Below are 27473 nucleotides of genomic sequence, written 5' to 3'. Positions count from 1 at the left end.
TAATCATTGCATGGTACATTCATCTAGAAGACAAAAGCTGATGAATGTTTGGGTTCTTTGGCTTTTGGCTGCAAGATGTTTGAAGCCCAGCTCTGAGATCTATGGTTACTACTACAGTGTTTTGCTTGCTGCCTGCCGTTGGAACTTGAATGAAGCAATCTGAGTAAATCCAGTGCTGACTCAGTATTTACAACTGCGAAAGACTGAGAAAGACAGAGTGTGAAAGGTGGTGATTAGAAATGCTCCCGAGTTCTCAGTCACAACTAAAAGGTAAGTGCTTGCACTCAAGAGTGGTAGTTATTGATGAGGGCCTGTTGGGAGCTAATAGCAGCCAAGGTGAAAGGTGAAACATGGAAAAAGCAGCCAACAGTTCACTGACAAAGTGTAGTCACTTTGATCAGCCTACTCACACATCACCTAAAAGGCAATGCTGCTCTTGAGTGGTTTGAGAAAGTTGCTCTGTCTTCCCTAGAAGATTCAACCATTTTAGATACTTTTCCGTCTGTTAATCTACATTCTCCTGGACAATTTTGATTTCTCTGCTTGACAATTAATCCCAGAATTGCAGTAACATTTGGATAGGAAGGGACATCCAGAGGTCTCTAGTACAACCTCTTCCTTAAATCAGGGCTTTGCCCAGCCTGGTCTTGAAACCTAAAGACGCATAATGTACAGCCTCTCTGGGAAACCTCTTCTAAATTTTAACTATCTTCATACTGATATTTTTTTTTTCTTCCTTTCTGTCCCATCAGAATCTCCCTGATTCCCTTTATGGCCACTGTCTTTCATTCTCCTGCCATGTGCCTCACTAAAGAGTCTGGCTCCACTTTTTGTAGATTACCTTCTTGTAAGTGTTGAAAGCTGCTATTAGGTTCCCCTGAAGCGACGTCTTCTCCAGGCTGAACTGTTCCACTTCCCTCAGCTTCTCCCTGAAGGGCATGTTCTCCAGACCATGACCATCCTGAAAGCCTCTTCTGGACTTGATCAAGTTCATCAGTATCTTTCTCATATGGGTGCACCCAAAACTGGATGCACTATGCCAGACTTGTTCTAACAAGTACCACATAAAGAGGAACAATCACGTCCCCCAATGTACTGGGCCTGTGAATACATCCCAAGATGCTGTTAGTTCTCATCAGTGCCACTGCACACTGGTGGCTCATGTTTAGCCTATCGTCCTCAAGAATTCATGAAGTGTTTTCAACAGACCTGCCTTCCAGTTAGCTGGTCACACCCCATCTTGTACTGCTGCAGCAAGTTGTCTGTTCCACGTGCAGGACTTTGTATTGTTGAATTTTATTCCTACAGCCTGTTTAGGTCCCTCCTAACAACAGCCAGCCCTGTCTGCAGACATATAGACTGCACTCTCATTTTGGTGCTGTGCACAGACATTTCTGCATGTCAAGTCATTAACAGAGATATTAAACAGGTACCAGGGAAAAATGCTGAAGAACTTCATGCGGTCACCAGCCTTCAGACAGAATATCACCTGTTAACCCGTACTCTCTCAGACCAGCAATCCAGCCAGTATTTCACCCATCCAGTAGTTCAACTATCCAGGCCATAATGTCCTAATGTGGGCCAAGAATATTGTGGGAGACTGTATCAAAAGCCTTGCTAAAGTCTAAGTATGGAATATCCACCACATTCCTTGCATCCACAAAACCAGTCATTTCATCATAGAAGAAAATTAGGTTGGTCCACTCTGATTTACCTTCGGTAAGACGTGTTCTTGTCCTTCAGGTGTTCAGAAATGGCACAGATGGACTTGCTCCATGATTCTCTCCAGGGACCAAAGAGAGGTTGTAGTTCCCTGAATTATCTTTCTTGCTGTTTTCAAAGTTGGGTGAAATATTTACCATCCTCCAGTAGTGGGGGAGTCCCCTGGGCATCATGATCTTGCAGCAGTAATAGAGGGAGCAGCCCTGCAGTGGTATCAGCAGGTTCTCTCAGCACCCTTGGATGCAACCTATCTAATTCACAGACCTACAGGATTGACTGTAGTTCTATTGCTCTGAGCAACTACTGGAAATAGTAGTTCTCAACTTCACTGGTTGTAAACACTGTATATGTCAGTCTTAAACCAGAATCTTTTTGTCATATATTTGCCCACTTTGTGCTTTACTACCTTTCATGAGAATATCCTGTTTTGTTGAGTTTCTAGTCATTTCTCTGTTTATACCATTACCATTAAAGTGCTCATGATGACCAGTACCTTTCCACTGTTCGAAGTTCTAAAGGAGACAATGAACTTCTTTTACCTGAAATGTTTGGTTATTGTGGGGTTTTTTTCTGTCTCAGATAAATTCTCCTATATAACTGTTTTAGCTAGGAAATACATGCTTCCAGAAGCTAGAGCTTCAGTTTACCTGTGCTCACGTTATGCTTTTGTTTGTGTGAAAACTGTGAGGACTAATGCATGTAAAGATAACAGATACAATCCTTTAAATGCTATTGCTAGTTCCCCACTCCCCTCCACTGCCCGACTCATTCTCTGAAATTCTGTAGTTTGATTACAGCTCACTGACTGCAATGCTAACAAAAAGTTTCACTTCTCTCCTAATACCAAGTGTTACAGTTCACACAAGGCACTCATATCTACTCAGTTGTGATTGTAGATACTCTAGTCACTGGCTAAGCTTATTTTCAGAAATATCACTTATAGGCTAACACACTCTGTAATGGCATTGCCAAAGGCATTACAACTGATGTTAGGGTAATGAGGTTGAAAAGAAAGTAAACCATTGCCTTAGCACTCTGAGGGTCACAACAATCTTGTCACAAGGGGTATATTAAAGCAGATTAATTGTTTGAGTAGACATGGCCATATCACCTTGCTTCAGGCATCATCTTCTAAAAATACCTATAGTAAGAGAAAACCAAACCCCATAGACTCTGGCCTTAACGGTTTTCTTATGCTGCAATGTTTGGCTCTGGAAATACTGGGGGGTGGTGGGGTGGGTGCAGGGGGAAGCAGGCATCCAGTTCAACCAGTTTATAATTTCATGCACGTTCTTACAGTTTCTTACTTTTGCTTCTGGCTACCTGAACCCCAATTCCAGAAACCAGGCAAGAAGCCCCAATACTTTCTAGCATATATCTCTGTAGGCAAAGGCCCATGCAAAGTCATTTGTTGTTAAACTGAAAACATAATTTAAATTTCTGACAAGATGCACCCATTTAACCACACAACCCTTGAAGCTGAACAGAGCAAAACTGCAGTGCTGCAATATTTTCTGTTAACACAGGCTTAGTTTCTGGGTAATGGTGCTACTAGAGCCCAGGACTGACCCTGAAGTCTTGGTACACAACAAAGGCTCAATAGTTTGTTGGACAAGGAGGAAAACATCTTCCAGGGCTGTGCCATGTCAGGCAGCCCATTGCTGGTTGCATTCCTAGACGGAAGACTGCCTTCGGGCTCATTCTTTGTTTGCTGGGAGGAAAGAAAGAGGGAAAAGCAGGCACTTTAAAGCATTATACTCAAAAAAGTACTTGTAATTGGGAACACAAAGCTTGCCCTGGTGGCTTAAGAGTTGGGACAGGTCAATTTATAGAGTACTTCTCTTGGCATTCTGCCACTCGATGTGAAGTTGAACTTGGCATGGGCTTCCCAAGCTTTATGCGTGCTCCTTGACCTGAGACCTCACACTACTCAACTTTGAGAAAGCCAAAATCTAATTTCGTCAGCTGGGGTGTTTTGAGTCACCTGCAGTTTGTCACCAAACCGTGCTACCCGGCCACCAGCGTGCCCAGCTCCTATCCCAACTTTCAGCATCCACGAGTTGGAAGGCCACCTACGGGCTTTTGGGGAGAGCCCTGAGACGCAGGACAGGCAGGCCGTACCCCGCCCCAACGGGAGCCACCTCCGCCACCCGCCCCGCGCTCACGGGGTCGGCCGCTCTCCCGGGCCGGACCCTCGAGCCCCTCCCCGGGCCAGGCCCCCCGCCGGGCGGCCGGTGCCACCCGCAGCCCCGCGGCCGCCGACCTTCCCCGGCACGCGCACGCGGGCCAGCCCCGTTCTCTCCGGGAGGGGGCGGGGGGGGGGGGCGGGGGAGGGGGCGGCCGGAGCCGTGCCCGGGTGAGCGCCCCGCGCGCATGCGCCCTGAGCGTGGCGCCCCCGCTCGGCTCCGCTCGGGCCGCGCTCGGCTATTTCCGCCTCTTTGTTTTAAACTCCGGGCCGAGCCTTTTAAATTTTATCCCCCCCTCCCCCCCCCCCCCCTTTTTTTTTTATTTTTTAATTTTTTTGGCGGGGGAGAGGAAAAGGGGCCGGTGTTTCCCCCTGTCTCGCGTTACCTCCCTCGCGTCCTCCGCTCGCTGTCCGTGGCGGCGCCCGGGGAAGGACGGGCCGGCGAGCAGGCGATCAGCGGCGGTGGCGGGGAGCAAAACCCCTCACCGGCCCCGAGAGGCGACCGCGCCCCTCCCCTGCCAACGGACACGGCGCCGCCCCTCCCCCGCCAGGTCAGTGCGGGGCCGTGGGGTGGTGTGGGGGTCGGCTGTGGGGCCGCGGGCCGTGTGGGGCCGGGCGAGGGCTTTGGGGGCGGGGCTGCCCCCCCACCCCCCCAGCCCGAGGTGTGTGCCGTGGGAGCCGCGGGGGGCCTCCGGCGAGGGCGTGCGGGGGGCGCGGGGCGAGGGTCGCCTCTGCCTCAGGGGTAGCGGTCTGCGGCGGAGCGGGCCTCCTGCCTCACGGTGTCGGGGGCTGGGGCGGGCGCGGCTGCGCCTGAACTTTCCGTGCCGCAGCAAGCGCTGTGTGTTCTCGGGGGCGGGGGGTGCCCGTTAGTAGGGGAGGCCGGGGTCTGCGTGGGATTCCGTCCCCTGACGCCCCTCCCGGATCAGGGAGTCTGGCGTGGGCCGGGGAAAGGTCCGCCGGTGTCTCCCAGCCCGACTGGACAGCTCCTGCCCGCCTCGGGGACGGGGGCCCGTGGCCTGTGGGGGCAAGGCGCGCGGGCAGCCCCTTCCCGCCGGCCGCGGAGCCGCTCGTGGCGGGGGGCGGGGGGGGGGGGCAGCTCGGCCGCCCCCAGGGCGGTGCTGCAGCCTGCGGGGGCCGCGGGGATGGCGCTGTCCCGAGTTGTCCCTGAGTGCGCGCCTCCCTTCAGGGCTGGGTTTGCGGGGCTCAGGAACCCCGCGCCTTTGGGAGAAGGGGTCGGTCTGAGGGAGGGGATGGCGGCTGGTAGCGGTGGAGGTACCGTTTCCCGAAAGCAGGGGAATGGAGGAGACATGTCCCATGCCTGTGCGACCCTAGCTATGCAGGGACCTGGCTTCAGTGCTGTCTGTGTAGTGGCATATGGGATTTCAGGTCTTGTGAGAAAGAGGAAATTAAGTAGGACTTGTACGTGAAATACAGAATGATTGTGGTGTGAGTTGTTCTGAGGTCTAAGGACACACACATATTTAATACCACAAAATTCTGACTGTTTTCTCAACCTCAGAGCCTTAGTGAGTTGTGATGCTGTCAGATTTGGTCTCTTCAGTAGGTCTGTTTTAGACTGCAACTGGCGGGTATTACTTCGGAGTGTCCCGTGTTGAAAGTTGAGCATGTCCTAAAGTTAGTAAGACTCACAGGAGGTTTGATTATTAAGTACTTAGATGTTCCTTTGTTACTTCACATTTGAGGTTTTTTTGGTTGGTTGTTTTTTTTTTTTTACTAGTTGTAAAACTGTCGGCCTATGCATGCTTTGTGTCAAATCAGTTTAGCTGTTTCCTGATTTCTGTATGAAATGTGTGCCTCTGAGAAACCAGTTCAAGATACTCTGTTTTATTATCTGTGTATGTTCTGGAACGTTCTTCTGGGATACTTTGGTATTTTTCAAAAGAATCCTATATAATTGTCTTCCAGAGTTTCACAGAAGAGCTAAGTTTGTGGATGAAAAAAGTTTGAATTCGAAAGAAAAAAGTTGAGATTAACCTTATGTTCAAGAAGCATCCCATCTATTTATCTTCCATTGTAAACTGCTTTCCTTTATTTAGCACAAGCAACTAGGCATATGCTAAATACATTGTTATGAGTCTTTTTAGTACTAGGTGGTGTGCTTTTAAAAATCTGTTGTTGATTATTTTTTGGTAGGATACTTGTGAATTTTATGTTTGTTCTTATAATGGCAGGTCAGGTGAGAATCCGAACTGTGATATTTATCATGCGTCTCATAAAGATGCTCCGCAATTTGTAAAAATTCTTGGTTGGTGACACAGAAATGGAAACCTTGTACACTTGCAGTAGTTTCCCTATTTCAATTCAGTTTAAGTTGTACTTGTTGATATTTTATAATGACTTTAAAAGAATACAGAACTTGTGCAGAACTGAAGGTACTTGGTGAGATCATGTAGGATGCACTACAAAAGGGTTAGGTGGTTTTCTAAAGAGGTGCATAGGGGTTCTGCCACAGAAAGCTGGGAAATAAATTTTAAAGCATTCTGTAAATCACTTTTTGAGAAAAATCTATTTGGTTTCTTTATGTGGGCTGATCTAGCCAGCTTGATCTTCTTACTCTGCTGTCACCATATAAAATCAAGACTGAACACTTGTAAATGTTGTATTGAAGTCGACTTACAAGAGTTTGTAACTATGCTAGCCTAATACTAATGCCGAGAAAGGCAGAAATTAATTACAATGCTATGAAATACTTCTGCTACTAAGAGACTTTAAAGTGTAGTTTCTAGTTGCTGCAGCTGCCCAACCTACCCTTACTTGTCCTGACTACCTACCTGATTTAGAGGACGTCGTCTCTAAGCTTTGTGTTTGTGATACAGGTAAGCTTTCTTAGCAAGAACCATTTTATGTCTGCTTTAGTAGCTTCTGTTTCCTTTTTCCCATGTGACTGTTTAATCTAGGTGGCCTTTTTAGCTTTAGTAATGTTCTCCCAGGACTGAAATACTCTCTGGGAAACTCTGTAAGAAGAAGTAGAAGCATTTCCTTTGAAGTTCTAAGCTAGATGCAACCAACAAAGAGAATGTGGGCATGATGTTTTAAAAACATGTATGTTGATAGCGTTTCACTTTTCAGCTACTGTCTTAAGAGGTGATACCAGCTTACAAGAAAGTCTGATGAGATCTTGTATGTTACAACATTCTCTCTCTTGTTGTTGTTTTGGAATTATTGTCCAATTGGTACACATGTGGAAGTAAGCATTACTAAATGGAGGCTTGTATTGACAATGGTATTTGCAGGTGCAGTGGATTTAAGACTGTTGGCATTCCTGAGAGTTTAGTAATTTAAACTCTGTTCTCTTTTCATTATTGCTACTAAAGATGTTTAACAATGGTTGAAACTACTCTGATTTGCTAGGTTAGGTATGCTGTCATGTTTAAAGGAAACCTTCCTAGGGCAGTTTGATTAGAGTAGGTTAAAAGCCAGGCACAAGCTGTCTGTGTATTTTGATCTTATACAAGACTTATTTTGAAGCTCTGTCTTGAAGTAAACTCACAGTTTTGTATTCTTTGCACCTCCCTTTTTAAAATGCAAGCTTGCTGTATTAGACTGTAAGTTTAGCTAGTAAGTGGAAGTCATAAATGCACTAAAACTGAAAAGCAAAAGGGGTTATTCTGTATTAAAAGCAATCTTTGCTATTGTGATATGTAACACAGCTTTGTTGCTAACTGAAGACATACTATAAAGATATTTTTTATGTTTTTCTATAATTGCTCTAAGGAGCCAAAAAAACCCTTGCTGCTCTTATCTGAATTATTTTTTTTTCAAGTTAATTTTACTGAATAAGTGCATCTATATTTAAATCAGCAGACTATGAAAATGAAATACTCAGTGTGGTGGGAACTAGTGAGATTGAAAGCCTTATTTGCTATTGAAAGTTTGATTGAAGTTTGCTGCAAGGACCTGAAGTCTTGCAGCCATATTGCAGAGCTAGCATTTTAGGAAGGAATAAACCAGCAGTACGTTGATCATTAATACTATTTTCCCTTTTTTTTTCTCTCCCCCTCCCCCATCACACTATGTGTAAGGACGTAAGGGTCTCTTTATTTCTTTGTCAAACGCAGCATGTATTATTTAGAAGTAGGGGGTAGTACAGATCATTCGAAAGTAGGGGGAATGACTGAGTATGGTGAGCTCAAGTTACTTGTTCTTTGTGCCAAAAGATGACTGCTCTCACAGTTATGACTGCCTCTTTTTCAGATCACAATTTTAAGTTGACAGAGCCAGTGGGGGAAATTGTTGAAGGGGTTGAGGGGAAAACTGGAGATAATCGAGGTGTGTTGGCATTACTACAATGCAGGGTAAGACTGTAAGGAGGAAATACGCAACTATGAAGAAAACCAGGCTTTTTTGCAAGATTTGCTGCAAGTAGAACTTATTTAACCTAGCTCTACCATTATTTTCCATCTCTCTGCAAAATGGCAAGAAGGAGGCTTATTATCCCTACTGACATATATTTATGTTGACATTAACAGATAGCTATTTCATATTCTAACCTTGTGTCTGATAGCATAGAACTTTGTCTACATTAAAAGGGCTCATGTTTTGGTGGCAATAAGGATCCTTCTTGTTTGAAACTGAGGCTATACTAGTTGTTGGGAACTGAGGATATCTATGCCTTGTGAACAGCGTAAATTCATTTTCATTTAAGGTCAGAAGCATTCTGTGTATGATAGGTATGGGTGAGAATGTGCTGTGCAGTGTTTGCTTAATTAAGAGAGGGAAGTTATTTTTTCAGATTGCCAAAATGATTATCATGTTACTTGTTGACTTACAAATGGCTGTCTTGCCAAGTTTTTCATTTTTAGTTAAGAATTTTCTTTTCACACTCTGCATAACCAGACAGTCAGTGTATAACACTATCTGTAGTTGATGATATAATAATCATTGTGATGTTACTGGATATAATGCAAATCTTGCGTGAATTATGCCTGATACTATGCCAGAACAGGTCATCCCTGCTGTCTTCTCTTGCAGTGTTCATGCAAACATTAACATGTTTGTAACCAAAGATCTCATTTATTAATGAAAATATGTAAGCATTGCCAGTGCAGTGTTGGCTGATTTTCCAGGTAATGTGTGGTGCTGTACAGCTTTTTCAAATTTTTCACCGGAAAGGACAAGCTGAAAGGTACAATACAGATAGCTAACTTTTATATTCTTTTTGTATAAATAATTATCTCTGACATTTCTTGTATCTGAATGTTTAGTTTTAGTACACAGATTGCCGTAACAAAAGCCATGGGTCACTTGGTTACTTAGGTAAAAGATTGCCAAATGTAGTTTAACTAGACAAAATATTTATTATAACAAATTTATTGTTGTACCGAGCAGTGGCAATCAGTAGAATTTATTCGAGGGATGGGAGTGTTTGGTTTTGTTTATTTTTTTTTAACATAGTGGCATGCCTTGTTCCTTTAGAGTAACTTTTCCCAAAAATTATTTGGACATACAGATATTTGAAAGTTAAAGTTGTGTCTTGGGACTGAGGTCAAAATGGACTGGGATCTTTTCGTAACAACTGTGTTTCAGATGATTGTATTTCATACTCTTCTGTTGTGATAATAACCGAGTTTTGTTTCATTGTTTGTTTTTTTCCTAAAATATAAAGTATGTTCTAAACACAAGGACTCCAGTCTGATTGGAGGATTCAAAATAGGCAAGAGGTAAGAGAATTTTTTATGTGCTTGTTTAAGGACTTAAGCATACACACTGCTGAAGATACATATGCCCCTGTTTCTAAATCAAATAATTTATATTTCGAACTCATAACTTCTGTTAAACCTGTATCAGTTAAAGATACTTCTGATACTGTTTCCGCACTGTAAGAGAGTGCTAAGACACTGTAATCAAATCAGTCCTGTTAATACTTGAAATGCTTTTCTTTCCACCTGTGAATTATTCATTTCTAGGTGTGGACCCCAAACCAGTGTACAGTGTTTGCCTGGTTGGTTCTGTTTATATTTGTGAAGCCCCTCAGTTGCAGTGCTACAGCAAGCGATTCCCGTAGACTTTCTTATACTAGTTGGTTGTTTCCTGTCTGTTTTCCAAGCTGTACTGAATCTTTTTCAGGGAAAAGTAAGCATAACACCACCACTTGTTAAATGCTCACTTAGAATTTCTTATCCACAAGTACAAGTTGTTCTTGCCCTGTGCAAAAGTCAGTGCTTGTGGAAAAGTTCTTTTCTGTTGGTGTGGAAACAACATAGTAAAAAGTTATATTCTCTGAGTGAAATCCATCAGGTTTAGAAACAAACATTTACGTTTTTTATGAACAGTTACATGGTTTGATTTCATTTGTTGAATGAAGAAGTAACTAAGCTGCCTTTTGCTATAGCAGTTTCCTAAGACTGATTGCAAAGTAGCCTTGCATCTGAAATCAGTTTATGCTTTAAGATCATGGGTTTTGTATTGCGTTGTCATAAAATGATGATTATTTCACAGGTTAAAATCTTGGTAAAAAAAAAAATTCTCTGGTCTATGCTCGTGCTGTTACCAGACAAATTACAGCAAGGTGCCCAGTATTTTTGTTTGTTTGTTTGTTTTTTCCCCCCTGGAAAATCCATATATGCATTTTCCTTCTGCAAGTAAATTGGCACTAACTTACCTTGAATCTGTATTTTTAAATTCCAGTCTATGTCTATTTCTGCAGTGAAATCTAAAATCTAGTCTATTTCAAATACTGAGGTAATACCTCAATTTACCAAAAGTTTGAATCTAACTATTATTGAGCAGGAGTAGTTTAATTGAAAGGTGCTTTTTAATAACATTTATCCTTGTTAATAGTAGCATTATGCTTGGTGGCATCAGAATAAGCAGTTTATTTGCCTACCAATTTATTAATCTTGTTTTCTAATCCTGTACTTCCATTTCTTGCCTGGCTAGAATACATAGAAATCCCGCCCAAGCTCAGGTCATTATGTAATAATTTCAGAACTTGTGTGTATATTAAAAAAAAATGCTTCATTTGTACTTCTTATTACGGCCATTATCCACAAGAAAACTAGGCTTATATCTGAAGTAGCTTAATGGCACCTGGGCAGATAAAAAGGCTCTGGGTAGCTAGTGGAGCTAATTTTCTTCAGTTCACCTTCTTCAAGATTTGTCAGATGTTATCAGAAGCAGTCTGTATATTGATCCACGTGGTATTAAGTGAATGTTGGCACTTGAAGGTTTCATTTTATTAAGGTCATTGAAATATGTAGGTGTAGAAAGTACTGTATTAGTTGCAGTCGCTTTTAATGCAACTTTTTTAGGCATAATCTTAGATGCTGACACCAGAAGTTGTTTATCAGGAATATGTTTGCTCTAATCTATAGTAGTTATTTAGATAATGTAAGGTTATTGTGCCCAGATGATAATAGCTCATGGGTTGTGTGATTGTGATTTTATGACTAAAAATGGCTTGAATTTGGACCAAGTGTTACAAAGAGAGGATAATGCCTTGCTTTTTTTTTATTATTGTTCTTATTGTTATTGACAAAAAGTTATTTTATTCTTTTTTACTGTAACACTGCAAGGGGACACAGAGAAGTGTAGGTCTAACTATATAACTCATTTTGGGAGCAAGGATGTAAATGGTTTATGGTCTTGAAATTAAGTATTTTTGCTACTTCTCTTTGGGAAGAGAAAGTACGTTCTGTCCCCATGTTTCAGTTGCTCCCTCAGTCGCTCCACCAAATGGGTCAAATGACTTGCCTAAGTGAAACTTGAGGTAGGTTTCCAAAGCCACTGCAGGGCATTTATTCCTCAATCACAAGCATGAGTCAAGACTGAACTGGATTTCTGGAGATGATTGGAACGTGTCGTGGAGTTTTGTTTTATCTTTAGAATGTGGAAAGACATAAGTGAAAGATTCCTCTTGTGTAGCCTCCATTATTAGCCCTGATATTACTGTATGATATATTCACTGGAAGAGTGAAGACAAGGGAAAAATGAGCTGCTTTAACTTCTCTGCTATATTCCTTAGACACTTACTGCTTCCTATGATAAGTAACCTTTTTTCAAGTTAGTCATCCATTATACCATCTGCAGACATTGACAATTTTAGCATGCAAATGGAAAAAAACCAAACAACCAGCTCTCTCTTCTCCCAGCTTTAATTCAAAACCAAAGGAATGAACTTTTTTTTCCTTAAAATTACTTTTTCTGCTGTTCATAGCGTATGCAGAGATCTACACATGGTACATCCTGACACAAAAAGTCTTCCAGATGCTCAGGATTTGCTGTGTGGAGATCACTGTGAGGCAGCGTCCTTTCAGTCCTTGTCAGCCAAACTTTCAAAATACGTTATTTCTTGTGAGGTATTTTATTAAGTTGTGTTCTAAAGAATGGAGGGAGAGAATGTCAGTGAAGATGTCATCTATTTAAACAATTACTACTTTTTTATTCATGCTTGTAAGTTATTTTGATTGTCCCTTATGGCATAGTTCAATCTCCAAAAGCAATTCTTGGTGAATTGCAGAGGAACCAAATTTAAGCCTATAGATACTGCTAGCAGGCTGCAATATTTAACATCCTGCACTGAAGTACTGTTTTCTACCCTTTTTGCTGTATGTGTCACACATCCATCTAGTGTTTAAATTTGTTGTGGGAAGCAATAAAGGTCTATGAAATTGATTTTGCTTTTAAAAATTCTTGGGTGGAGACTTAAGGTATAGCTGGAATGCGATTATTATGATAAATCACAAAGGTAGTGTTTATTTATTTACTGGTTTATTCCTTGCATGGACTATCAGACCCTATTTAGGCTAAATGTTTTCAGAGAATATTTTCTTCCTACAGGTTTTTAATGGTTTGTATCAATGTGTGGTTGAAGAGTTTTGTTGGTAATGGCCATCTCTTTGAATGCTAATTATCAAATCTCTGATAATTCTATAAGTTCAGTGATATTTTTAATGATGGATACTTTTTCATATAGAATGAATAAAAGATTGATACAAGTTTTAGCTTATAGATTTCAAAAATTCCTTGCATATCAGGTGCTTATTTTAACAGTACAGAATATTAGCACAAACCACTAATGAAGGCGACTTTATTCCAGTACAGACTCAGCGTAGCAGAAGAGCAAGGGGAAACTTCAGGAAGAAAGGCAGGTGAAGTGAGAGCTAGATCCACCAACTTGCTGTCAGCCACAATTCTGGAGTGCAGTTCTTATGGCATACATTAGTAAGATCTCCCAAAATGATGATCTGTATTTCCCTTTTTATGTTCACTAAGATACACACTTTAATGATAAGCCATGCAAACTTTCTCAAAATTGCCAAACACTAACAGCTTAACCAAATCTCAGAGAAAGTAAACAATTACCAGTGTCCCTTACCACAGCTTATTCAGCACCTGCTGCAGCAGTGAAAAAATGTCTTAACAGTGAAGATTTTGAAATCTTTCCTTGCTGCAGCATGGCCAGTGAAACATCAAAAAGTCAAACAAACCAACTCGAACCCCAAACACAACAACATGGTTTGATTAACTGCAGATACCTTTTCTGTGAAGTGCTGTTTCTTAGTGGAAGATAATACATGGTTTCATATTGCTAGATGTTTAACTTTTTCACCCCCTTCCTAGATGCGTGCAGAAACTAGATCTAATGATGATGTAGAAATGAAAATAAATGGAATGTGAGGCCTTTATAATTCTTTTTAAAAGTGTAAGCTTTCAAAAACTTACTCTGTTGAGAATGTTTTGAACATTTTTGAACTGGAAAGTTGGAGCGTTCTTCAGTCATTTGTGATGTGGTTGGGTTGGAAAAGGATGGCTATTTCAGTTCTTAAAAGACAATCCCTGCCCCCCCCCCAAAAAAAACAACCCAAAAAACAAAACAAACAACCACCCCAAAACCCAAACAAAACCGTTAAAACTATGTACTTGTAGTCAAACAGGTACTTGAGAATGCTGGCTTCTGCATGCCGACTTGAAAATATAGTATTTGTTTTACATGAGCACACATAGAAGTTTAAGGAAATTTCAGAGATACTAGGCTCATGTTACTGTAATCAATTCATTAAGCCTGCCAAAAGCATGAGGTGGAATCTTTCCCTTACGCAATATGACTGATACCAAATACAAACACCTTAAGGCAAGTTCAGAACATATGACCTACAAGAAACGTGGCTGATGAAATGTAGTTATGTCTTCTGTGTTTTGGTAAAAGGTACTTCGAAAACTTTGCAGTGTCTGCTGCTTCTGATGGATAAAGTTACTGCATTTGCCGAAAAGGTAAAAACTTGTTAAGATGTTTGCATTAGTAGTTCAGTGCTGCTCTTTATGCTCTTGTTATGTTTTAGTATGGTGAAGATGGTGTGGTCAGCATGTCAAAATAAGCCAAGAGCTGAAAAAGCTAGAATTACTGTGTTGGAGGAATGTTTTCTGTGCTTACTGCATGAGTACAGGCTTTTCCCCTATATTTGTAGTCCATTTTGTTTATAAATGGGAAAGAATTAAAACCCTCCCACAGTAAGCTAGATTACATTTCAGTGTTTCTTTCTTCCAAGAGAGTAACTTCCTTTTCTTCCTCCTTTGCTCAAAATACTATTTCACAGGATGGTCAGGGTTGGAAGGGACCTCTGGAGATGATCTAGTCCAACCCCCTACTAAAGCAGATTCTTCTAGAGCAAGTTACATAGAATTGCATCCAGGCAGGTTTTGAATGTCTTCAAAAAAGGAGCTTCCACCACCTGTTTGAGCAGCCTGTTCCAGTGCTCTTGTCACCCTCAGAGTAAAGATGTTTTTCTTCATACTCAGATGGAACTTCCTGTGTTGCAGTTTGTGCCCTTTGCCCCTTGTCCTGTCGCTTGGCACTACTGAAAAGAATCATAGAATCAGTTAGGTTGGAAAAGACCTTTAAGATCATCAACTGTTAACCCAGGACTGCCAGCTCTATCACTACACCATGTCCCTAAGCATCACTTCTACACAATTTTGAAACACCTTGGGGGATAGCGATTCCACCACCTCCCTGCGCAGCCTGTTCCAAAGACTGACCACTCTTTTGATGGAGAAATTTTTCCTGATAGGCCATTTCCTCTTGTCTTGTCACTTGTTACCTGGGAGAAGAGACCAACCCCCACCTGCCTACAACCTGCCTACCCTTTCAGATAGTTATAGAGAGCAGTAAGTTCCCCCTGAGTCTCCTTTTCTCCAAACTAAAGAACGCCAGTTCCCTCAGCCACTCCGCAGAAGACTTGTGCTCCAGACCCTTCACCAACTTCGTTGCCCTTCTCTGGACACGCTCCAGCATGTCTACACCCCTCTTGAAGTGAGGGGCCCAAAACTGAGCATGCTATTCAAGATGCAGCCTCACTAGTGCCGAGTGCAGGGGGACAATCACTTCCCTTGTCCTGCTGGCCACGCTTTTTTGGATACAAGCCAGGATGCTATTGGCCTTCTTGGCCACCTGGGCACACTGCATGTGTGGCCCACTCTTGGCCCATGGGCAGCGTGCTGTCCACCAGGACTCCCACATCCTTCCCCACAGAGCTGCCTTCCAGTAGGTCAGCCCCCAGCTTGTGCTGGTGTGTGGGGTTGTTCCTCCCCAGGTGCAGGACCTTACACCCGCCTTTGCTAAACTTCATGAGGTTCCTCTCTGCCCAATTCTCTGGCCTGTCCAGGTCTTGCTGAATAGCAGCGCAGCTTTCTGGTGTGTCAGCCACTCCTCCCAGCTTTGTATCATCAGCAAACTTAATGAGGGTATGCTCTGTCCCTTCATCCAGGTCATTGATGAGTAAGTTGGACAGGGCTGGACCCGGTACTGGCCCCTGGTAACACCACCATCTACAGGCCTCCAGTGAGACTCTGCACCACTGATCACAACCCTCTGAGCTCTGCCATTCAGCCAGTTCTCAGTCCACTCACCTAACCTACACTTCTTGAGCTCACCTGTGAAGATGTTATGAGAGACAGTCTCAAAAGAGTTGCTGAGATTAAGGTAGACAATGCACACTGCTCTACTCTCATCTACCCAGCCAGTCTTTCCATCACAGAAGGCTGCCAGGTTGGGCATGATTTGCAGTTTTTCATTTTCCTTTCTATTACCTGTTGAATGTTGCCATTTCTTTCCTGATTCCTTTCAAGTATTCATTCTTCTACTACAAGTATATATGCTTTTGCCACTCTTATGGCAGTCTTCATTTTAACTGCTGTTTATATAGAAGCCTATTTCTCAGTGGGTTTGAGCGCAGTTTATGCAGGTACAGCAGGAGAAAAGGAGAGTTCTGCTGAGCACACTTCCTTTGTCCAGGTTGCTGGATTTTCCATGCCTTTTTAGGGTTGACAAGTGCTTATTCATTGGCCTTGATTCTGCAGAGGGCAAATAGCCTTCAGCATTTTCTGCACAGCTGTGGAATAGAGGGCCTCACAGTGTCTTGATAGTTCAGCTGCTCTGTTGCAGATCAGCTGAAATGCCCTTTGTGCTTTCAGCATTGTGGCTGGCTGTCCACTGTCTTTCAAGGGAAGTTTGTCATGTGTAATGGATGATACTTGAATAGAAGACTTACAAGAAATATGTGTGCTGCTCAGGGCCTACAAGGCTGACACTAAAGGAGGGTCTGCTAGAGTAGGAGTTGATGCAGCTTTGTGGTAAGTGCATCCTCTAATAAGTGATGATTTTCTCCTGGTATTTTAGTATGTCTGTCACTGGTGGAAGGGGAGGGAGGAAGATAGCAAACAAGCACCAGGGTAGCTTGGCTTAAAGTTAGGTGATATGATTTGGGCTGACAGCTTCATGGCAGGATTTGAAAGGTTTCATGCTACTGTTGTGGTCAAAGTAGGTTTTCACAGTATGTTTGTCTTGTAAGGCATTGACACTGAAATTAATATATAAAGTACTGTAGATTTCTCCCTGAAGGCACCTGAGAAGATAGAATTGGCTACATCAGGTATTACTCTCTAGTCATCAGCATACTGAACTGGTGATTAATTTTGTTTTAAAAATACTTAGGCTCCCGATATTTCATTTATGCAAAAGATTCTACTCGGCAAAGAAGTGGAAATGACAACTCATGTTTCACTGAAAGCATGAAACTTATGGCTTTAGTCTGTTCAGCCTAGGGCTATTACATTTTAGTAGTTTACTTGACTAAGATCGAAGTATTTAGTGAAGAGAATTGCAAGTCCTCATAACAGAAAAGTCAGATGTTTACTGTGTCTAGGACTGTTGGGTTCCTGCTTATTACAAATACTCAAGCCTTTTGCAAGTAAAATGGTGTTGAATTTGATTTGGTTGGCTTGACTTGTACAGTGTAGTATTATCAATGAGGATTAACAGTGTACTGATGGAGGTTTTTGTCACCTGATGAAGTTTTCTGTACTTTGGAGCTTTTGAGCAAATGTAATTTGAGTAATTATATCTTAGCTTAGTGTTGGACTGAATCAACTCTTTGAACTGGCTGAGTGTGTGCTCAGACTGGTGTATTTGTTCAAGGGAAGAGGCAGATGTGCATAGTAGAGCAAGAATTGCAGAATACAAACACAGGAGGCCAGAACTAGATTGGCAAAGGCTGTTGTCCGTGTCCTTGGTTAAGCTAGTGGAGCTTAAGATGCGGGTATGCTAGACTTCACAACTTGTTTTGGCACCCTCAGATTCTTCACATTACACTGAACTGGGCAATGTTGGAAATCCAGAAACTAATGAGTACTTGTGTCCTAGTTTCAGCTGGTTCAGTGCTGTGGTTTGGATTTAGCAGGAGAGTAATGTAGATAATACACTGATGTTTTAGGTGTTACGTAGTGCTTACCCTAAGTCAAGGACTTTTCTGTCTCTCATGCTTTGCCAGTGAGCAGGTGCACAAGAAGCTGGGAGGGGACACAGCCAGGACAGCTGACCCAAGCTAGCCAAAGGGATATTCCATACCATAGAACATCATGCTTAGCATATAAACGGGGGGCTGGCTGGATCGCTGCGCGGGGACTGGCTGGGCATTGATCAGCAGGTGGTAAGCAATTGTACTGTGCATCACTTGTTTTTCTTCGGGTTTATTCCTCTCTCTCTTTCTCCTTTTCTTTGTTATCATTATAGTTTATTTTCAATTAAACTGTTCTTATCTCAACCCGTGGGTTTTACCTACTTTCAGATTCTCCTCCACATCCCACTGGGGCGGGGTGAGAGTGAGCAAACAGCTACATGGTATTGGGATTGAACCACAACAACTTGTCAAGAAAACTAGCTCTGCTGTGCCGTTCTATTTGCTGTTGCTCAGTCTTTGTCATAAATGGTGTCAGTGCAGGTGATCTGAATATCTCCCTCTCTCCTTTCCTATTGTACTTGGGTTCTTCAAGTGATGATGAGTAGTTGCAACAGGTCTGTCCTGTAAAACTTTGGAAATTGTCCCTGTGAAAACATTCTGTTTCACTTGCATTAACAGCTAGTTAAAAGAAAGTTGTTGTATGCCTTGCATTATGAAACCAGAGCTTTCTGCTATTTATACTAACTGTACTTTGCATCTTCTAAACATCAAGTACTTGAAGAATGCTGTCTGCTGTAAAATTATCAGTGGTATCTAAATTTGATGCAGGGCTTAAAGCCCATATAGTTTTCATTTTTATAATCATTTGGATTTATACTAGTGAAGACTCAAAGCTAACTTGTTTCTCTTAAAATTCACAATGTCTAGCTGTGCAAGCTCCTTTATATTGAACAAAGTAAAATGTTCTTGAAGACAGTAAGGGGAGGTTGCTTGGATACTTGAAAAATATGCCACACTAGTGAAATGAGGTAGCATTGTTGGGTTTTTTTCCAGCCCTTTGCAAGTATATTGACAAAGAATTACATGCTACTGGGAAAACTTCAGGGGTTATGAATATTTTCCCTTCTGGCAGTGATTGCCAGCTATAGCTTTATTCCAGCTGTTAATGGTTTGATGTACTATTGACATGATGTACATGTTTATTTGTTAAGAAAAAGGAAGCTTTTGAGAGTGCATTTACCAGTCTTTGGTAATTTTGCAGTCTTTGGAAGTAACATATACAAACCTCTGGTGCTTTTGCTCTATTTTAACACCTGCAAGTTCTAGCTCAGATGGTCCTGATTCTGTATTGCATTCCCGTGTCTCCTCCCCAGTGTTTTTACTTTAAAAATTGTATTTGTTTTGAGAAAGAAAAAAATAAAAAAAGAATGAAACTGTTTTCAAAACTGAAGTTGCACAACTTCCGAATACTTCCAAATACTGCAAAATGTGGAGGACTGGAAAAGCTTTTTTGCTCTATTGATTAAAATCCTGCTATATAGTTTGATATTAAATAAACAATGCTAACCATCAGGTTTCTTTTCATATTTGCAGCCAATTGAAAGGCTAGATTTTGTCTGGGGTAAGAAGGCTGCAGCAGCAATTGTTCAAAGGAGACTAAGTTACGTTGTTGCTTCAATTTATATCTGAAAGAGCTGAAGTTAAATACAATAGAAGTGTGAGCAGAGTGTATCTTAAAGCCCTCCTGGGGTTTCAAGAACAAAAGAAGAAATATTTTGCAAGGCTCCTTTTCATTTGAGTTGTATGTTTCATGGGTAGCTAACTCTATGTAAGTTAGTGTGTGTATATTTGAATCCAGGAAGAATACAGAATACCTACTAAGCATTTGCAAGGTATGGGTCAATTTTAGCAACATTTGCTCATCTGCTGTCATAACAGCACAGAGGCAATTATTGGACATATGAGTGAAGCTGAAGGCTTTGACTGAATTTTTTTAACCAGAGTCATGGTTATGTAATTTTTCAGGTTCTTTCAAATCTTTGTTTTGTTTGTATTAATTAACCATCAAGTGTTGTAATCTGGGTTTATGCTATGTGGGGATGTTAAAAAGAAAAGTGATTGTTGGTGGAATATACGTTCAGTTAATTGTAGCACCTGCTGTGATGGAGAGACGGGACGCAGCTTGATGCAAGCAAATGTCAATTTATTGTACAGAAGCACGAGTTTATATCGACCAGTTCCATCCTTATTCTTCCAAGGCTTCGAAACACCACCATAGGGGTCACCATTTGAGGAGACTGAGGCACGGAGTCCCGGATCTGACCAGAAGACCCTTCATGAGTCCATATACATCTCCCATAGGGGAAGACACTTGATTCCCAAGTTTCACACAGCTCACCTCTCAATTCCAGAGGGACTTTTTTTCAGTTCCTGCTTCCTTTCAGCAGCTCATTCAACGTTCTGTGGGACTCGCAGCCTGCCGCTCAGCCTGGCGGTTCATAAACCCCTCACGTTGGGGTCACCAATTTGCTGCGAATGAAGAGACGGGACGCAGCTTGATGCAAGCAAATGTCAATTTATTGTACAGAAGCACGAGTTTATATACACTTTCAGAAGCTGCGTGTTTTAAACAGATTGGTTCTTGAAGCTAAGCATTGCATACTAGGCAATCCCTGATTGGTGGTTACCTCTCCTTGGCGCCATCCGTCCCCCACTCCCCTGTGCTCTGTCAGCATGACTCATCATGTTAATTGTTGTGTTTATTCACACTCCTTGTCCTCCCAGGGTTGACCTACAAGCTCAAGCACATTCCCCTCAGCTAACTGATTGCCACGCATGGTCCTAATTTCCAGCCCACTACTGCAAGCACCTTCCTACTTCTTGCCTGCAGATAGCTTCTGGCCTCTCACTACAGATATCCATTTTGACAGCTACTGTTTTATTGGGCTGCCAGTGTGTCTGGACCAGTAAATGGAGTCAAGTGACTGAAAACCTTAATTTTTAAAGGCCTTTTACTAAATACCATAATGAATTGTCTTTTGTTCCTACATGAATATTCTTTATCCTCTCTTTTTCAAAAATAGGCAGTATTTGCATGAGAGTGGGAAAATTTGTTGTTTCTGATAGAGATCTGTAACAAGTTCAGATAAAAGGTACAAAAATCCTAGTATTCAGGCTACCATACAATGACTTACTAGGGATACGCCTTTTCTGTGTCTTTGTTAATAAGTGGTTGGTTTCTGGGGTTGTAGAATCACATGTAACATTTTATGCAATTAGATGTTTTCATTGTAGGATTAGGATTTTTCAACAATGGAAGTTAAAACATACCTATATAAGGGGAAGGAGGAAGGGAAAAATCACCAAAACTCAAGTTTTTTCGGAGCTGATGACATAGGTGCATAAGGCTTCTTGCTTCTCCATGGTGAACTTTTCAAGCTGTTGTTAATTTCCATGGAGTCATAGAGCAATAAGTGGAAATGTACACCCATCAGTTCAAATAACAGCTGAAAGTCACATGGTATTTTGAGTTGCTCAGCCATCTGCAGAGGACATAGTAATCAAGATTACAATCTGTTTCAGCAGTAGTTAAGTCCTAGATTACTTTCTCTGAAGTGCACGGATATTATTCAAAAAAGTGATGTGGGTTCAGACAATAGAATCTCACAGAAGATTTGATTTTAAAGGACTTTGCTCTTCATGAGATTCAAGGCTATTCTTGACTGACTTGATCAGTGGAAGTCAAGGATCCCTTCATCTTTTTCTGATCGATGTGTACTGAATTAAAACATAGTGCCTTTTAATGGCTTGTAGTTTCTGCCTCTCATTTCTCAGTAAGGAGCATGGTGAAACATACTCTTCCAGTGTATGACAAGTATGTCTATAACATTTTGTCAAGACTTAAGCTGGGATAGTACTCAGGTTAAGAGTAGTCTTTCCTTCAAAAGGCTCCTACCTCTAGCAGTGATTTTAATTTCTGATAAGGAACCCGATTCTATTCAGAGAAGGTTGTAGTAGTAGTCATTAATGAAATGAAAGTCACTTCTGATATAATGCTGTGTTTTTATAGTATTTTTAAAGACTTTTAAGAACTTTTGACACTTTAGATCATCTTCCCAGTTTTATCAGTGCTTGTAATGCATGTTAATTGGAAATTATCTTGTACCCTCAGCACTAAACAAAGGAAATAGCAAAATGGAAAGAGTAATCTGAATGTAATTAAACTAGTGATTTTTGTCAGAAATAGAAAATTGTGTAGTAGGATCAAATCTGGCCAGTCAGACATTGTTTTTATGCAGGCTATTTTGCAGAAAATTTTAACTTTTGTTGCATGGATATTTTCCTGCATCCCAGTATTTGTTAGTCTGTTCTTAGGACTGTCAAGACCCGACCATGAAGAACTTGTGATCTGTATAACTAAGCATGTTTTAATTGGAAGAGGTGTCTGGAGTGCACCTTGCTTAAGTGTTTTGAAGGATGTGGTTTCACAGGCTCTGGAGCTAAGCTAATGTCTTGCTGCTGCCAGTTTGCACTGTACAGTGCATCTTCTTCCCCTGAGCATTCTCAAGTTCTCTTTTAACCTTCCTGTGAATATGTAAATTTATCAGTCCAGCAGAAGACTGTCCACAGATTTATGAGTCATTCCCAAAGCATCCCTAAGCCTTGAGAGCACTACCTGTGTGGAAGATGCTGTTTTAATGCTATTTAAAGTCCTGCTTTGAGCAATTTAGTGACAGTATTCTAAAGTTCTTCTAATCAAGGCAGCTAGATGGCAGATAAGGAAAAATGTATTCTGCTTCAAAATGCAGAAGAATTTTTTTTCTTGCTAGAAAGTTTACTAATGATGTAATCTATAAACTAGTCTATGTGAGAGAACTTTGTGCACATACAGGTATACAATAAAATACAAATACAGTAGTACGTACATTTGATTAAAAAAGATCCCTCAAAATAAAAATTAAAAAGAATTGTGTTCATGTTTTAGAGCTTTGAGATCATTAAATCACCTTTTCTGATTGATTATATTACAAATGGGACAGATTTCTTTAGGTTATCTAATATTAAATGAAACATCTGCTTTGAGGCAATGTATTTCCTCATTTTCCATCTTAGTTCTTCTCTGCTTATGCCACAGCTGCCTAAGCTCTACGAGAATTAAATGGAAATGGCTTACATCACGATAACACAATGTCAGAGTATTGATAGATACATTGAATGCTTGCAGTTACTCACTGTTTGCATAGCTCAGCAGCTCTCAAAATCAGTGAAAGCGAACTGCATGAAAATGGTTTCAGTGGAGGGTAAGGTATGGGCTGAGCTTAAATACAATCCTATAGAGGTTTGTCCGTGACAGTCAAGTTTTAAAAACTGCGCCTCCTGATTAACAGATGAGTGCAAATGTTATGAGAGATATTTACTTGTCCTATGATTCTTTCTATCTAATAACTTTTTTTTTAAATTTTATTCTGAGGTGATAGTCTGTTGCGATGTGTCAAAGGACAGCATAACATTCTCAGTAATAAAATTTCATCCTAACTTTGTTTAAATAGGATTAATGTTATCGTAGTAACTGGCATAGTAGTTAAGTGCTACACCTTTAATTTCAGTGATGTTAAGTACAAGCAGAACAACCAAAACCAGTGCAAGACACCAAGTGTAAAAGAGTTTTGATGTTCCCAGAACCTGTCTTGCCCTTTCCCTTCCCTCTGCGTTTCTGCTGCTGACTCCTACCCTGCCCACTACAACACTTGGTTAAAAGGAGTTGAGTGATTGGGAAGGCTGGGGTTGAAGAGGAGAGGATCCTGTTTGCCTTAGCAGGTGGCGCTGCAGGCACAACAGAACTTAAAATTTGCGTGCTGTTGCAGTAGGGCCACCTCATATGCTCTCAGTCTGCAGGTCTCCACAGGCACTGGTACTCATTGCAGATCTTTTGCTGAAGACACCTCTCCTCCACAGATGAAGAACTTCACTACTGGTTCTAAAGTTGGAAGTTTTGATCCTGGTGGTTGGAGTCCGGTGCTAATGGAGATTCAGTGTCTGAAATTTGACTGGCTAGCTAAGGTGTGTTCTAGCAGCTGATGTAGAAGTTTATTAATCTGTGCTGTCTTAAATTATATAAATTCGCAATACTAAATGGCCCTGTATTTTTGTGGTAGTATGTTCACTGCCATTTTAAATGTCCATTCAAGAAACCCAGCAAAGTTTAATCAATTTCTTTTTCTTTGAGGTTTACAGGCTAGTTTCATGTTATTAGTACACACGACCAATACAATTTAGGAACCCTGGCTGTAGTATGCTGCTTTTGAGACAGCTACTTTATTTGAAGGAAAAAAGCCAAACCACCATATAAACAACCCCCCCCACCCTAATACTGTAATACACTTCAGTAAAAGAATAGGAGAATATTTTTAGCCACTCAAAGTACTCAGAGAATTTTATTGATCTTGTGTTTTGTACATTTTTGACTAGTTAGATGAATGCATGATTTTTGTAATTAACGGTTCTTTCTCTAGGGTGAGTGCCCTTGCCAATGGTTAGCGTATAGTTCCAATGACTTCTGAGTATTGATTTTGAGATAATACATTGTTATACAATGAAATCTGTGTTGAAATCTCTAAGCTCAAGTTAGATCATGGTTACTGCACTTAAGGTAGTTTTTTAAGTTAATACTCTTAACTGAAAGAAAACAAAAAGTACCTTTAAAAAATTCTCGTATCATGTATTCTTTTTTTTTCCTGATCATGTTTTATTTCTGATAAGAGATGCCTGCCATCTGTTGCCTTTTGATGCAACAACTTGAAAAGCCTCCTATTGCTGAATTATGAGAATGTGATCTCTTCCATAATTACACTTGCCAATGTGTCTTGGATGGATGTTACACATTATTTATCCCTTGCCTGACTCTGTAAGAGGAGCTGAGGCAGTGGAAAGAGTGGAGGAGGAAAGATATGGGGAATAATACGCTGGGGCTGACAGTTGTGATAGGTGGCAGGCTATCAAGTAAGTAGGCCAGGTTGCATTTAGTGTGTATATACATTTTCCTTACTTTAAAAATCTGCCATAGTCTTACTTTTTACTCTTACTTCTCCTCTTCCTAAACAGAACCTTTTAAAATGCCAGCTCTGATTTAGTATTGATCTTTTATGCATATTCATATAGGGCAATTTTCAATCATCATTGCCTGAAGTCAGGAAAACCTTAGACATGCATTTCTTTGCAGTGTGTTTGCTTTCACCTTCAGAGCTGAAGGCAGCTAATGCCAAAATCTGTCTCCAGCTTGACAGAAGCAGGGTGCTTAGTTTCTGTGCTTTTTTGAATTCCCATTTGTAGATTTTCAGTGCGCTTTCATTTTCTTTCCTTGTCTATACATCTGCCACAAAACTTTGTAGTGGGCTTCTGTAAGAAAGATTTGAAGAGGTTACAGGTAGTCTTTACAAGAGGGGATTAAGAATGGATGCACTGCAAACTGAAGAGTTGAAGGTGTGACATACTTTGTGTTTATTGATCTGCAGTTGGCATACTGAGAAGGAAAAACACATATTTATTGTCATCTTCCTGAGTTTGCTGTGAGTTACTGTTATCAGGGGCTTCATCTTAGAGAAACAATAAAAGCCTGAAATGTTTGGATCATTTAGTTAACTTATGTCTCCACTGTCTCCCTCAAGTAAGTAAGCAAGATTCTTGATTACCTACATTAACTGAAGTCTAAGACTGCTACAGGTATTTGGGAGTGTTTTTCTAAAGTCCTCCTGAACTTAACTCTTAGATAATTTATATATGTGTGTTCTTTCTGCTTTCTCCTTGTAAGTAGCAGTCATACTACCCTCTGAGACCAGGACATAATAGGTGAATACAGGAAAGACAGAGGTGTTTTTCATGGATGCTCTGTGTTCTCCTAATTCTGATAACTCTTCCTGGTACTTGATCCAGTTTGATGCCATTCTTCCTTAATGTGTTCTACTAGAATTGAAGATGATTCTAGAAGGTGTTTTATCAGTGGCTTACAAAATTGCACTGACAGTAGACTGTGGCTATTGAACTTGACCCGTGACGCAATCTGGATTAATATCTGATTATGACTGCAGTAAATACTGCTGCTGTTTGAAACTTGTGCTTTCATGTCTTTGGATTAAAGTCACTGTTTATGGAGGATTTTATATTACTAAGTCATGGTGACTGTGAATTCAGATCTACTGTGAATCTAATGAAACTCAACACACACTAGAAAATAGTACGAGTCTCAATATAGGCATAACATCCATCTTCTTTGTAGGATTCTATTACGTTAACAGATAGACAAAGATGTAGATGACTTTTTAAAGTACAGTAAAATACTGGGTATTGCAACTCTAGTGTTTTGCCTTTTTACTGACAAAGTGGCATTTACTGTATTTAGTTAACTTTATTGAAGGAGTATAAGTTAATTATTTACTTGATTTTCAAAGTGTCTTTCTTAATTTAGAGCTTTATAAGCATCTGTTGTCAGGTGAAAAGTTAAAGAAAAGAACTAGCTTCCATAATTTGGGATTTCTCTTTGGCTGCAGATACTTTGAGAGATCACCTGTGTGACAATTTTTAGGTAAAACTTAGCAAGCGGGTAGTAGTTGGCTATTCAGGACACTAATACAGTTGTTTTTAATACAGACTCCAAATCTAAGCAATGTATTAGAGAAAATATTTAAATAAACCCTTATATTATAATGTCTTTGTATCCAGCCCTGGTATTAAACATGTGTCTAATAATTTTGAGTTTTTCAAGATTAGATGCCAAACTGAGATTGAATGGGTCTTTTATATATATATATATTTAACATTTTGATAGTACTTATATTTTGTGAATTTTCTAAGAAAGTTAATTCCTGCAACAGCTGACAGGAGGTGGTGTTTGTTGTTCCTCATTTCTCTCTGCAAACAGAAATGATGGAAAATAATTTACCAAAGCATGTGTGAAGGGATGTAGGACCCAGTTTTGAGTCACTCAGTTGTCTCCCAACTACATTGATATTCTCCTGCCTTACTGAAGTCCTTTTTTCACTCATAATGTCTTTCAGTAATAACATGCAAGACAGAAATTCTGAACTGTCATGTTTTGACAGTTACTGCCGGGCATAATTCATTTTGTGTAGACAGAAACAGGTGTTTTATGGAAGAGTATTAGGTAGATCAGACTCTCATCATACCATAAAAGGTAAGTATGTGGGGTGAATGAAGAGTAAATGAGTAGATTTAATTCTACTGTACCCTGATTATTACTTCTAAGTTATCTCAAACATTCGTGTCACTTTTTACATGTTATTAGCAAGGCGTCATTTATTTTACATTTAAATGAATGAGACCTGTGTAAAAGTGAATGTGTTTTCCTTTGGAGTGGAAATTCTGTAAGCCACCCTAGTGCAACTATTAGTTATGGCGTGACTATAGCCCAGGTAGTTCCTCTTTTGGCTGTTAGTCAAGTCTCCTCAAAAAAGACCATAGTACTCTTGAGCATGAAAGATCAACGAAATGAGTAGTACATGGTCATTTTCAGAGGATGTTTTCATGAAAGTGGTGTGGTATTAGTCTCCTCTTTGTTTTTTGCTACCTGATGACTGACATCACCATTAATCATGATCTAAATCGTCTAAAATAGCATGACAGATTTTATTTCAAGCAAGTTGGCTAAAGATTGCGTTACTTATACATTGCTTGTCTAGTCACCTACTAACCTTTGACTTTTGATCATGAATAAATTGTAAAAACCTTAAGAGTAATGTGTAGTGACTAGTGAACTTACTTTGGTTGCCAGGTAGTTGCAGGGAGGGAGAGAAAAAAATCTCACTGATTTGTCTAGTTATGGAACCAGCAGTAGGAATTAAAAAACCCCAAACCCA

General features: G+C 40.7%; 1 protein-coding gene across 10 annotated transcripts in view; it reads left to right on the top strand.

Annotated features, from left to right (window-relative positions):
* The first annotated feature begins 4116 nt into the window (after positions 1 to 4116).
* Positions 4117 to 27473, top strand: part of PCGF3 (polycomb group ring finger 3) — a 60785-nt gene continuing 37428 nt past the window's right edge. For 2 of the 10 annotated variants that reach the window (XM_056324466.1, XM_056324461.1), the window contains exons 1-2: positions 4321 to 4458; positions 9534 to 9588. The gene's annotated coding sequence lies outside the window, so the exon portion shown is untranslated. Of the gene's footprint in view, positions 4459 to 4793; positions 9589 to 17694; positions 17854 to 27473 lie in introns of those variants that run through there. The other 8 variants (XM_056324462.1, XM_056324463.1, XM_056324465.1 and 5 more) reach the window with 8 other exon arrangements.

Source organism: Falco biarmicus, chromosome Z (genome assembly GCF_023638135.1).
Source record: "Falco biarmicus isolate bFalBia1 chromosome Z, bFalBia1.pri, whole genome shotgun sequence".
Lineage (NCBI taxonomy): Eukaryota > Metazoa > Chordata > Aves > Falconiformes > Falconidae > Falco > Falco biarmicus.
The sequence above is the reverse complement of the archived record's forward strand: the minus strand, read 5'-3'. Positions and strand labels throughout refer to the sequence as shown.